Here is a 10486-nt window from a genome sequence, read left to right as displayed (position 1 = left end):
ACAGACCCCGCTACCCGCATCAGGGGCAAATCTTCCTTCAACATCCTCTATGAATCCAGTGCAGATCAACCTACCTGGGAATGTACCTCTGGCTCCGCCCGAACGATTTTCTGGTGACCCAAAGAGGTTTGCGGTATTTATCAATCAGTGCCGGTTGCACTTCTTATGCCGGCCAGCAGCCTTTCCAACTGATCAAGCTAAAGTAGCTTTTGTACTTTCGTACCTTAGTGGCAATGCGGCAGACTGGTCGATCCCTCTAGTTAATCAAGATGATCCGGTTCTCCATGATTTTCAAGCCTTTCAGCTTAGTATGGAAAAACTGTTCACAAGACATGCACAGGGGCAGGCCTTGGACAATGAGCTTCTTTCGTTGCGACAGGGTAATCAAGACCTTTTGGCTTATATTGCATCTTTCAATAGACTAATAGTGGAAACTCAATGGCCTGAGGACAAAAGGATTACGCTGTTTTATAGAGGTCTACGTGGAGAGCTCAAAGACGTTTTAGCCCAAGTAGTGAATCCCCCACAAGACTGTTCGGATTATATAGACTTGGTCGTTCAAATAGATCACAGACTGCAGAACAGGAAGGCCGATCGTTCCAAGTTTGATGCTCGAGTATTTTCCAAACCGCCAACTCCATCCAAAGGAGTAGACTCCGGGGAACCCATGCAAATAGGGGGTCTGAAAGGTCCTCTAACACAAAGGGAGCGGGAAAGGAGAAAACAGTTGCAATTATGCCTATATTGCGGAAACTCAGGGCACTTTCTTCGAGACTGTCCGGTGAAACCTGCCAAGAAGGCAGTAGGAGCTGCAGTTACCACAGTTACAAACTCTGAGCAGGGAAACGACCTCGCCCGACAAGAATAGAGGTCCTCTTGCCGAGCGTGAAAACCAGTTCCGTGACCTCGCATTTCGTGATACCTATGGTCCTCATTAGCCCTGATAATCCGGATCGATTACATGCAATTGAAGCTTACGTCGACAGCGGTGCCATCGGCAATTATGTGGATCATGAAATGGTTTTGAGGATGAATCTAACTCTTTGTCCCAAGGCTGTAAAGGACGTCATTACTACGGTGGATGGTACGGAGATAGCCTCCGGGCCAGTAACGCATACCACTCAAGAGGTGACGCTAGTAAGTCAAGATGGACACCATGAGAAGATCGTGTTCGATGTGATCAAGGCCCCTCAGTTCCAGATTATTCTAGGAATACTTTGGTTAGAGAAACACAATCCTCTGATCGATTGGCGAGCAAGAACGGCCCAGTTTCCAGAATGTGTCTCTACTTGTCACCCTCCACCTGGTGTTGCACTGGCAGCAATTTCTTCAGAGACTCCCCAGTTACCTCCCGAATACCTAGAATACCAAGATGTTTTCCGGAAGGAGCAGGCTAACTCTCTAACTCCTCATAGGTCTTATGACTGGCAGATAGACCTGATACCTGGATCTACTCCTCCTTGTAGTAGAATGTATGCCCTCACCGAGCCTGAGAACCTTCACCTTCGACAATACCTGGATCAATACCTGGCAAATGGGTTTATTCGTCCTTCCAAGTCCCCTGCCTCTTCAGCTTTGTTCTTCGTTCCAAAAAAGGAAGGAGACCTTAGAACTTGTATCGATTATCGCTCCCTGAACCAGATCACCGTTAAGAATAGATATCCGTTACCTTTGATCCCTGAACTCCTGGACCAAGTCAGAAAAGCATGCATATATACAAAGCTGGATCTTAGAGGAGCTTACCACTTGGTACGAGTAAAAGAGGGCGATGAATGGAAGACGGCCTTCCGCACCAAGTATGGGCTATTTGAATATCAGGTCATGCCCTTCGGACTTTGCAATGCCCCAGCCGCCTTTCAATATTTTATGAACGATGTCCTCAGAGAGCTCATAGATGTGTGTGTTGTTGTTTACATCAACGACATTCTCGTTTATTCTTCATCGGAATCTGAACATCGGAAACACATGAAAATGGTCCTCGAAAGATTGCGTCAACACAAACTTTTCGGTAAGTTGGAAAAATGTGTTTTCAACGTGACTGAAGTTGAATTCTTGGGATTCATATTATCACCTGGCGGAGTGCGTATGGATTCAAAGAAGGTCGATGCAGTTCTCAAATGGCCATCACCATCCTCCGTAAAAGGTGTGCAAAGCATGTTAGGCTTCGCTAACTTTTACCGCAGGTTTATCCCCGAGTTCTCTCGAATAGTCCAGCCCATCACTGCCTTGTTAAAGAAAAACAAACGTTTTGAATGGTCTACCGAGGCGGAACAAGCTTTCCAGGATTTGAAGACTAAATTTATTTCTGCACCAATCTTAAAACACCCTTGCCCCGAACTCCCCTACATCGTGGAAACTGATGCTTCAAGCCTTGCCATGGGGGCAGTTCTATCACAAAAGGACCCGGTAACCAATCAGTTGCATCCCGTGGCATTTTGGTCCCGCAAATTCTCGCCTCCTGAAGTCAATTACACGATTACTGACAAGGAACTTCTGGATATCAAGTCTGCCTTTAAGGCTTGGCGGCATTATCTGCTGGGGGCCCGACACACCGTTACTGTGATTACGGATCACCGAAACCTGCAATATTTGAAAACCGCAAAAGCCCAATCCTCTAGACAACTCCGTTGGGCATTATTCTTTGCCGAGTTTGACTTCATAATTACCTATCGACCTGGTACAAAGAACGGTAAAGCCGATGCCCTTTCTCGGATGGGAGTGGAAGAACACTTGATCAACTCTAAACCTGTACCAATCATTCCCGAACAAAGAATTCTGGGTGTAATCGCCACAGAATCCATAGAGGAAGTTAAGGATAAAGCCAGGCAACTTGTAACTCCAGCAGACATACAGAATTGGCATCTGCAGGGAAAGGACTTTGCAGTAAAGGACAACTTATTGTATTTCCAAGAACGATTATACCTACCCAGCACAGATTTACAGAAAAAAGTAATCTCTTGTTATCACGACTCTTTAATGGAAGGTCATCCCGGTATAGCCAAGACCTCAGAAAAGATCAAGCGCTACTTCTGATGGCCGTCTTGGAAAAAAGATATCAGAGACTTTATAATGTCCTGTGCAGTATGCGCCCAAAACAAGAGTCAAAAGGAAAGACCAGCAGGCCTCTTACGCCCTATTGACATCCCACCTCGCCCTTGGCATACGCTTTCTATGGACTTCATCACCGATCTACCTCCATGCTCCGGATACAATACGATTCTAGTAATCGTGGACTTATTCTCCAAGATGGCGCATTTCATTCCGCTCAAAGGCTTGCCAACAGCAGCAACTCTGGCCCGAGAATTTCTCGAAAACATCGTCCGACTGCACGGTTTTCCTTCGGTTCTAATTTTGGATCGAGGTAGTCAATTTATTTCTCATTTTTGGCGAAGTTGCTGTCGGTCGGCTCAAATTGATGTGAGACTATCGACCAGTCACCACCCTCAGACTGACGGACAAACCGAGAGGACCAATCAAACTCTGGAACAGTATTTACGCTGCATGCTGCAACAAACTGAAAAAACTTGGAAAGATATCCTTTGGCTAGCCGAGTATGCCTACAATAACTCTGTCCATTCGGGAACTGGGAAAAACCCGTTTTTTCTTTTGTACGGCAGTCACCCTCGAACCTCGGAGTTGGATCCCCTCCAAGATCTTGAAACACCAGCAGTAGACTACCTGCATTCTACAATCACCCAAGCCTTAAGGAAGCTGTTTCTCACCTTCAAAGGGCTAAAGAACAATACAAGAAAGGAGCAGATCAACATCGGAAGGAAGCCCCTCACTACCAAGTAGGGGATCAAGTCTGGTTATCCACCAAATATCTATCTCTAAAAGGGCCACGCACATTCAACCCAAGATACCTTGGTCCCTATTCCATCACTACCATAGTAAACCCAGTAGCGGTCAAGTTGGACTTGCCCCCGCACATGAAGATACATCTGGTCTTCCACGTCTCTCTATTAAAACCCGTGCAACCTCAAACCCGACTAACCAAATCTCCAAAACCTATCCTAGTTGATGGAGAACTCGAGTTTGAAGTCAAAAGTATTCTGGACTCCAAGATCTCCAAATCTAAACTATTCTACCTAATTGACTGGAAAGGCTACGGCCCCCAAGAGAGATCCTGGGAACCTGCTGAATATGTCCACGCTCCTCGCCTAATCAAAAGATTTCACCGAACATTTCCTGACAAGCCAAAACCCCCGGAGAAGCCTGGTTTGGGAGGGGCCTTGAGGGGGGTACTGTCATGGTCTCTGCTTCCAAAAGGTCAGGATTTTCCCAACTCCCTTGGAAGCAGATCCATAACCCAGGTTCCGAGTGCCAACCAGTCCCAATTGGGACCTTTTGGACCCAGTCCTGGCGCCAGTGGCACCAGGCTCATAAATATGCCCAGTCCCAGCGCTGGAAGCGCCGGGCTCATAATGCTTGGGTGGACTTACCTGCAGCAGACCATGCTGCTTACTTGCCTGCCAGTTGAGTCTCTGATCCTCTTCTGTTTGGAACTACTTTTCCTGTTGGGTGGGGCTGGAGCCACTCCCTAGATTCAGAACACTGTACTCTTCTGGAAGGCAGGAACTCTTTTCTTACTTAGGCGTGGCTGTGGAAGGAGACACCTAAGCACTACAGGAGGCTATTTAAACCACACCCGGTGGATGAACCTTGCTTTGCGTTATTCTGCACCCTCTGCAGCAGAACGCTCATCGTGTCTTCTGCATCCGGTCCTGGGCCTAAGGAAAAAGGCTTACCATCCTGAATCCAGTCTTCAGCAACTCCTATAAAGACAAGAAAGAACAGGTTAGCATTCCGGCATCTGAAAGGCAAAGGCTTACCTACTCTTCGTGCGCTCCGGAGGTCTTCACACTGCATTCCGGCATCTGAAAGACAAAAGCTTACCAACTCTTTGCACGCTCCGGAGGCCGTCGGCGCTGCATCCCGCATCTGAAAGACAAAACAAGGTGCGTTTAAAGACATTGGGGAACTTTAATACTCACGTGCCATTACTCCTTTCCACATCTAACCCAGTGGGTATCCCGGCACCCTGCAGCCGCTCCGAACTTGTACCTGCAAAATAAAAGACAGTTAGAGCGCATCGTGAAGCTGGCAACAAGCGCTTACTTACGTGCTTCCAGGCGCTTCTATTCATCACACGGGCTCCATCTTCAACTCACTTCAGCCCATCATCCGCCATCGCCGGAACCCTGCAAAACAAGAGACATCATTATTAAAGACTTTAAAGACATTTGAGTTACTCGAAACTTACCGTTCGTGCAGTAAACGACGGACAGCAGTCCTCTGAAGTCAAGAGGCCTGCGCTACCTATCCAGTGAAGAAACTGGTTACAGCACCCTGCCCCGAGGCAGATGGAGAGCTCGGCATTCACTTACCTAAGGTGAGAGCGTTAACCTGTGGGGGTCTACAGGAGAGGAGAAGAGGAGATAGGGACACCCCAATAACCCCAGTTCATTAATCCCGTATTTTCTATCTGCAGACATCTTCTCTGCACGTCAGGCATACAGGGCACAGAGGTCCAGCCCAAAGAGCCAACCGGGTGCTGCACATCACCTTTGAAGATACGGTAGTCGCCCAGTCAAGACCGGCGCCTCTGCGAGAATCAGGTGAGCGTTACAGCTATGCTGATGACACTCAGCCCCTTTTCAGGCTCCTATCAGCCACCTCTTCTCCCTCTCTCATCCCCGATTGTTTGTCTGCAATCCAGGGCTGGTGTGCCACCAATCTCTGCCTTAATGCCACTAAGATGGAGACACTCCTCATTGGCACACCTGCACCTTCCTTTCCGTTCACTCTCTATGCCTGCTCACTCTGGGACTTCTGCCTGCTCCTATCCGTGAGGCTAAGAACCTCTGGGTCATCTTTGAATCCACACTCTCCTTCTCTCCACACATCTGTGACGTCTCTAAGAAGTCAAAAAAACAGCTGCACCTCCTCTTAGGCATTCTTCCTTTCCTCACCATCCCCCAGAACCTCACTGCCTCCAGAGATCGTGTTCTCTCTAGGCTGGACTACTGCAACAGCCTCTTTCTAAAACTACCTGCCTCTACTCTCCGTCCTCTACAACTCATACAGAACAGGACAGCGAGACTTGTCCTTGGCCTCTAGCCCAGGGATCATAACTCTCCAGCACTGAAATCTCTCCATTGGCTCCCAGCAGCAGTAAGGATCAAGTTCAAGACCCTCTGCATTGCCCACAGGGCCTTCTGGGGCCTGGGACTGCAATACCTCCTACTCTCTCTCTGGAAATATCTTCCTACTCAAGCTCTTCGCTCCTCCACCTCCAACTCCTTGAGGGTCTTGCTGAGAGTAGGGAAGTGAACATTTGTCATAGCTCTCCCTTTGCTAGAAGGAATTTAGGTTTCTCAAATAAATGGGCAGAGTTTTGCCAACAGAAGGGACTTACAAGTCCATTGATGGATTCCTTACTATGTATTTGGAACAGGTGTCTTCTCCCATGCAACCTCAGGTAACTGGCAGAATCAGTCATATTTTATGAGACCTTTGCATGACGATAAATGCCAAAGCACCAATCAGAGTTCCGTTCTGTGACAGACCAACAACACAAATGACTCAAAAGATAGTTTATTTCTGGTCAGGTTCAAGTTGAGAATACATCAATGGGCAACAGGGGATAAACAAAGCCAGACAGGGTCTCCCTATTTTAGAACCGCTTAAGCAAAAGGTATCAAGATTGACTAAAGGATAAGATAACAGGTTTGTTGGTCTATGGAAGCCGGAGATCTGTGATGTGTAGTTGTCTATCTCTTCTGTTTGGTGTTATGTACATGTAAATAATGGCATCTATACATAGCAGGAGGGCAACATCATGTTTTACATAAAGATAGAATGTGCCTAAACATTGTAACTCAATATACATACTGAATATATATATATATATATGTAGAAAAAAGGACTGGAAACCAATCCGGGTTACATCGGCACTCCGGCTGTGATCAAAGCGAAAGGCTGGATGTCTTCAATAAATCCACACACAGACTTGTGTTCCGTGCAGTCAAAGTGTCCTTTATTGTTTAAGATACATGGACAAAGGAGGCAGCAACGGTCTTAGGTGCAAGAAAGGAACGACGCGTTTCACCCTACTCGGGCTTCGTCAGGTAAGTGACATAGAGAGAGGACTGTGGTATTATATAGACAAGTGTATGAGTCCTTTTTCAATGTTTTGCACTAAAATAAAGTAACAAGTGGTAGACAAAAAAGCAGCCATGTTGGAACCTGCATAACAACACATCTCAGTGCATTTATAAGAGACACAGCATTTTCATAAACAGTGTAGCGGTTCGAAACATGTTTGTGTTATCAAACCAAATGTCCCAAGTGGGTAAGGGGTGGACAGAAAGCCTGAGATTACTGATATTGAATCACTGATATTAAGTCATGTGGTTTCATCTTGGTATTTGCCAATGTCAATAAAATTAGGTAAGACGATCGTACACCGTTTTCTATTGTGCTGGGTTTGTTTAGTTCAGCCCAAGTGGGCCGACACATTGTCTCAACATGGACTGAAGTGTGCTCTCAAAAAATTGTTTTACAACATATATGTTGCAGACATCAAAATTGAGATATGCAGGTGTTTTATAGGTAATAAAGTGCTGCATGCTTTGTAAACATTGAAAAACGGTTGTTTGATAAAGTGCTGAGTGCTATCAATAAAGTGCATAGTATAAAGTGCATATTGCAAAATCGCAAGTGATTGGGAATTAAATCTAGAGGCGGTACTTAACCCCTGCGGGTGCCTCTAATATGTATTCTATCCCACTCAGATCTCTGTATATCATAAGTATAAAAAATGTTGATATTAATGGGCAGTGTGTTACCCTCGCGGGCGCCCAGATGCTGTGACATGAGGCTGTATATGACCCTTGCGGGTGCCTCACATATTGGTCGATTCCACTATGCATAACTATACTTGGAAGAGACATACGATCCATGATATATATTATGAATATTCATAATAAAACATATAGGTGGTCTAATATGTACACATAGGCAGTGTGTTGCCCTTGCGGGCGCCTATATATTGTGACTGTACCAACCTGTATATTTAGCAAGGTAGTAAAAAGTAATTAATGCAAATGCAAGAATAAATATTGCCTTCTAAAATTGTTGTACGGATATATTATGAAAAAAATTTTGAAAAAAGTTTTAAAAAAGAGTTAAGTTGCTTGATGTTATATGTTAAAATCACTCCTTATAATTCAAGTACAAACGATTTAAGGTGCATAGTGCTGGATGTCACATTCATGTGCTGGTGTTTTATGCTTGAAAGTTTTTATAGTGGATATGGGGCATGATATTTTTAACATTCAAATTATTGCCTTCTCCCATACTTCAAATCCATCGGTTACATTTAAAACAATTCTGCGGTTAATGCACATTGTTTTGAGGGAACTTGCAATACATTTGACAACTAAATGATAAATGCACTTTACATATTGATAAAAACAGCACTTGATAGAGCTAAAGATAAAACATCCTCTCCCTGAACTAAGTTGCTAATTTAAAATGATTGGTGATATAAAACAACACACAATCAAAGTGAAAAACTGCTTACAGGAAAAACCGTGTAGGGATGCATAGGCGTCCAAATTAGACTCAATTTTCTAAAAACCTTATTTCATTGTACATATCCACCAAATAGACAAGATATACAAAAAATGCAAATAATATATATAGAATTTTCAGAAATGCAGAAAAATGCAGAAAAATTGGAAAAATTCGGAAGGGCTCAGGTCTATGAATGATTGAGATTTGAAGTCTTTAGATGTTTAGGATCCCAAAAATGCATATAGTTCTTCGTCACGATTGTGACCTCCTGGATACTTGGTGTTAAAATCTACTATATATCTGGATTCCATTTGTCTGAGTATTCGTAATCTGTCCCCTCCTCTTGGGTGAATTATAACTGAGTCAATAATTAAATACTTGAAAGAACTGATGTCATTTTGATGTACTTCTTTAAAATGTTTAGCAAGTGGGTAAGACATATCATGATTTTTGATTGCACGTAGATGTTGCAATATTCTTAGCCTAGCTTCTAGTTTAGTGCTACCTACATACCATAAATTGCAGGAACAAATAATCACATAGATGGCAAATTGTGTAAAACATCTCAGATCTTGTTTGATTTTAACTTCTTTCTTGGTTCGAGGATGTAGGAATATTTTCATGTTTATTCCATGACGACATGCTTTACATTTAGCACAAGTAAAAAAACCCGATATTTCGGTGGGTAGCCAGGTGTTAGTCCTTTGTTTGGGCGATTGGAACATACTCGGTGATAGTTTACTTTGTATCGAAGGTGGTTTTCTGTAGGTCATAGTGGCATGTGTTGGCAAGTATGGCGTAATGTCCTGGTCTCTTTTCAAGAGATGCCAGTGTTTCTTTAAGATTTGTTTGATTTCTTTTGCTCCAGAATTGAAAGTGGTAATGAATCTGAGTGCGCAATCTTCATGCGGTAGATCCTTTGTTGAATTTTTGATTGTATTTCTTTTGGCTAGAATCATCTCTCGGGTTTTCTTACAGGTTTGATCGTAGGCTTTGTTAATAACTGTTTTCTTATAGCCTCGGATTAAGAATCTAGCCACAGTCTTTTTGGCATTTTTTTCCCATGTTTCATTCTCACTACAGTTTCTTTTTACCCGTAAGAACTCTCTGTATGTAATACTGTTTTTGAGACTTTGTGGATGCGCACTGGTTGCATGTAATAGTGTATTAGTACTTGTTTCTTTTCTGTGCAGTTCTGTACTTATGCTGTTTCCAACAATTTTCACCTTAATATCTAAATAAACTATTTCTGTTTTACTATGATGTTCTGTAAATTGAGATTCTGCTGATTTTGATTCAGAGTATGAAAGAAAGTTATCCATTCAGTGTTCGTCCCGCTCCAAATAATAAAGAGATCATCAATGTATCTTTGCCACATGATTACTTTATCTGTATGTTCTTTATAGTTGTCATTGTGAAAAAGGTCTTCTTCCCATGCACCCATGTATAGATTAGCAAAGGTAGGAGCCACTGCTGTACCCATTGCCGTGCCACAGATTTGATTGTAATATTTAGAATCAAACATAAAGGTGTTGTGTGTTAAGATGAAAGAAAGCATATCCAAGAGCATAATCGAGTGTTCTCGAAAACTCAACGATCTGGTTGACAGGAATCTTTTAACTGCTTGCAAACCTTTTGAATGAGTAATGCATGTGTAAAGGGAAACAACATCTCATGTGACCAAAAGAAAGTTGGATTGCCAAGGAATATGTGCGATTTGGTTAAAAAATGCTGTGGTATCTTTTGTATATGAAGGTAACGTTTCCACAAAGGGGAACAAAAAGTTGTCAACAAATTTGGAGGTATTTTCAAATAAGGAGTCTATTGATGCCACAATGGGTCTTCCAGGTGGTCTAATCAGGGATTTGTGAATTTTCGGTATAAAATGTATGATTGGTGTTTTGGG

This window comes from Ambystoma mexicanum, chromosome 5q, assembly GCF_040938575.1.
Source record: "Ambystoma mexicanum isolate Mex_15411 chromosome 5q, UKY_AmexF1_1, whole genome shotgun sequence".
Classification (NCBI taxonomy): domain Eukaryota; kingdom Metazoa; phylum Chordata; class Amphibia; order Caudata; family Ambystomatidae; genus Ambystoma; species Ambystoma mexicanum.
Note: the sequence above shows the minus strand (reverse complement) of the source record.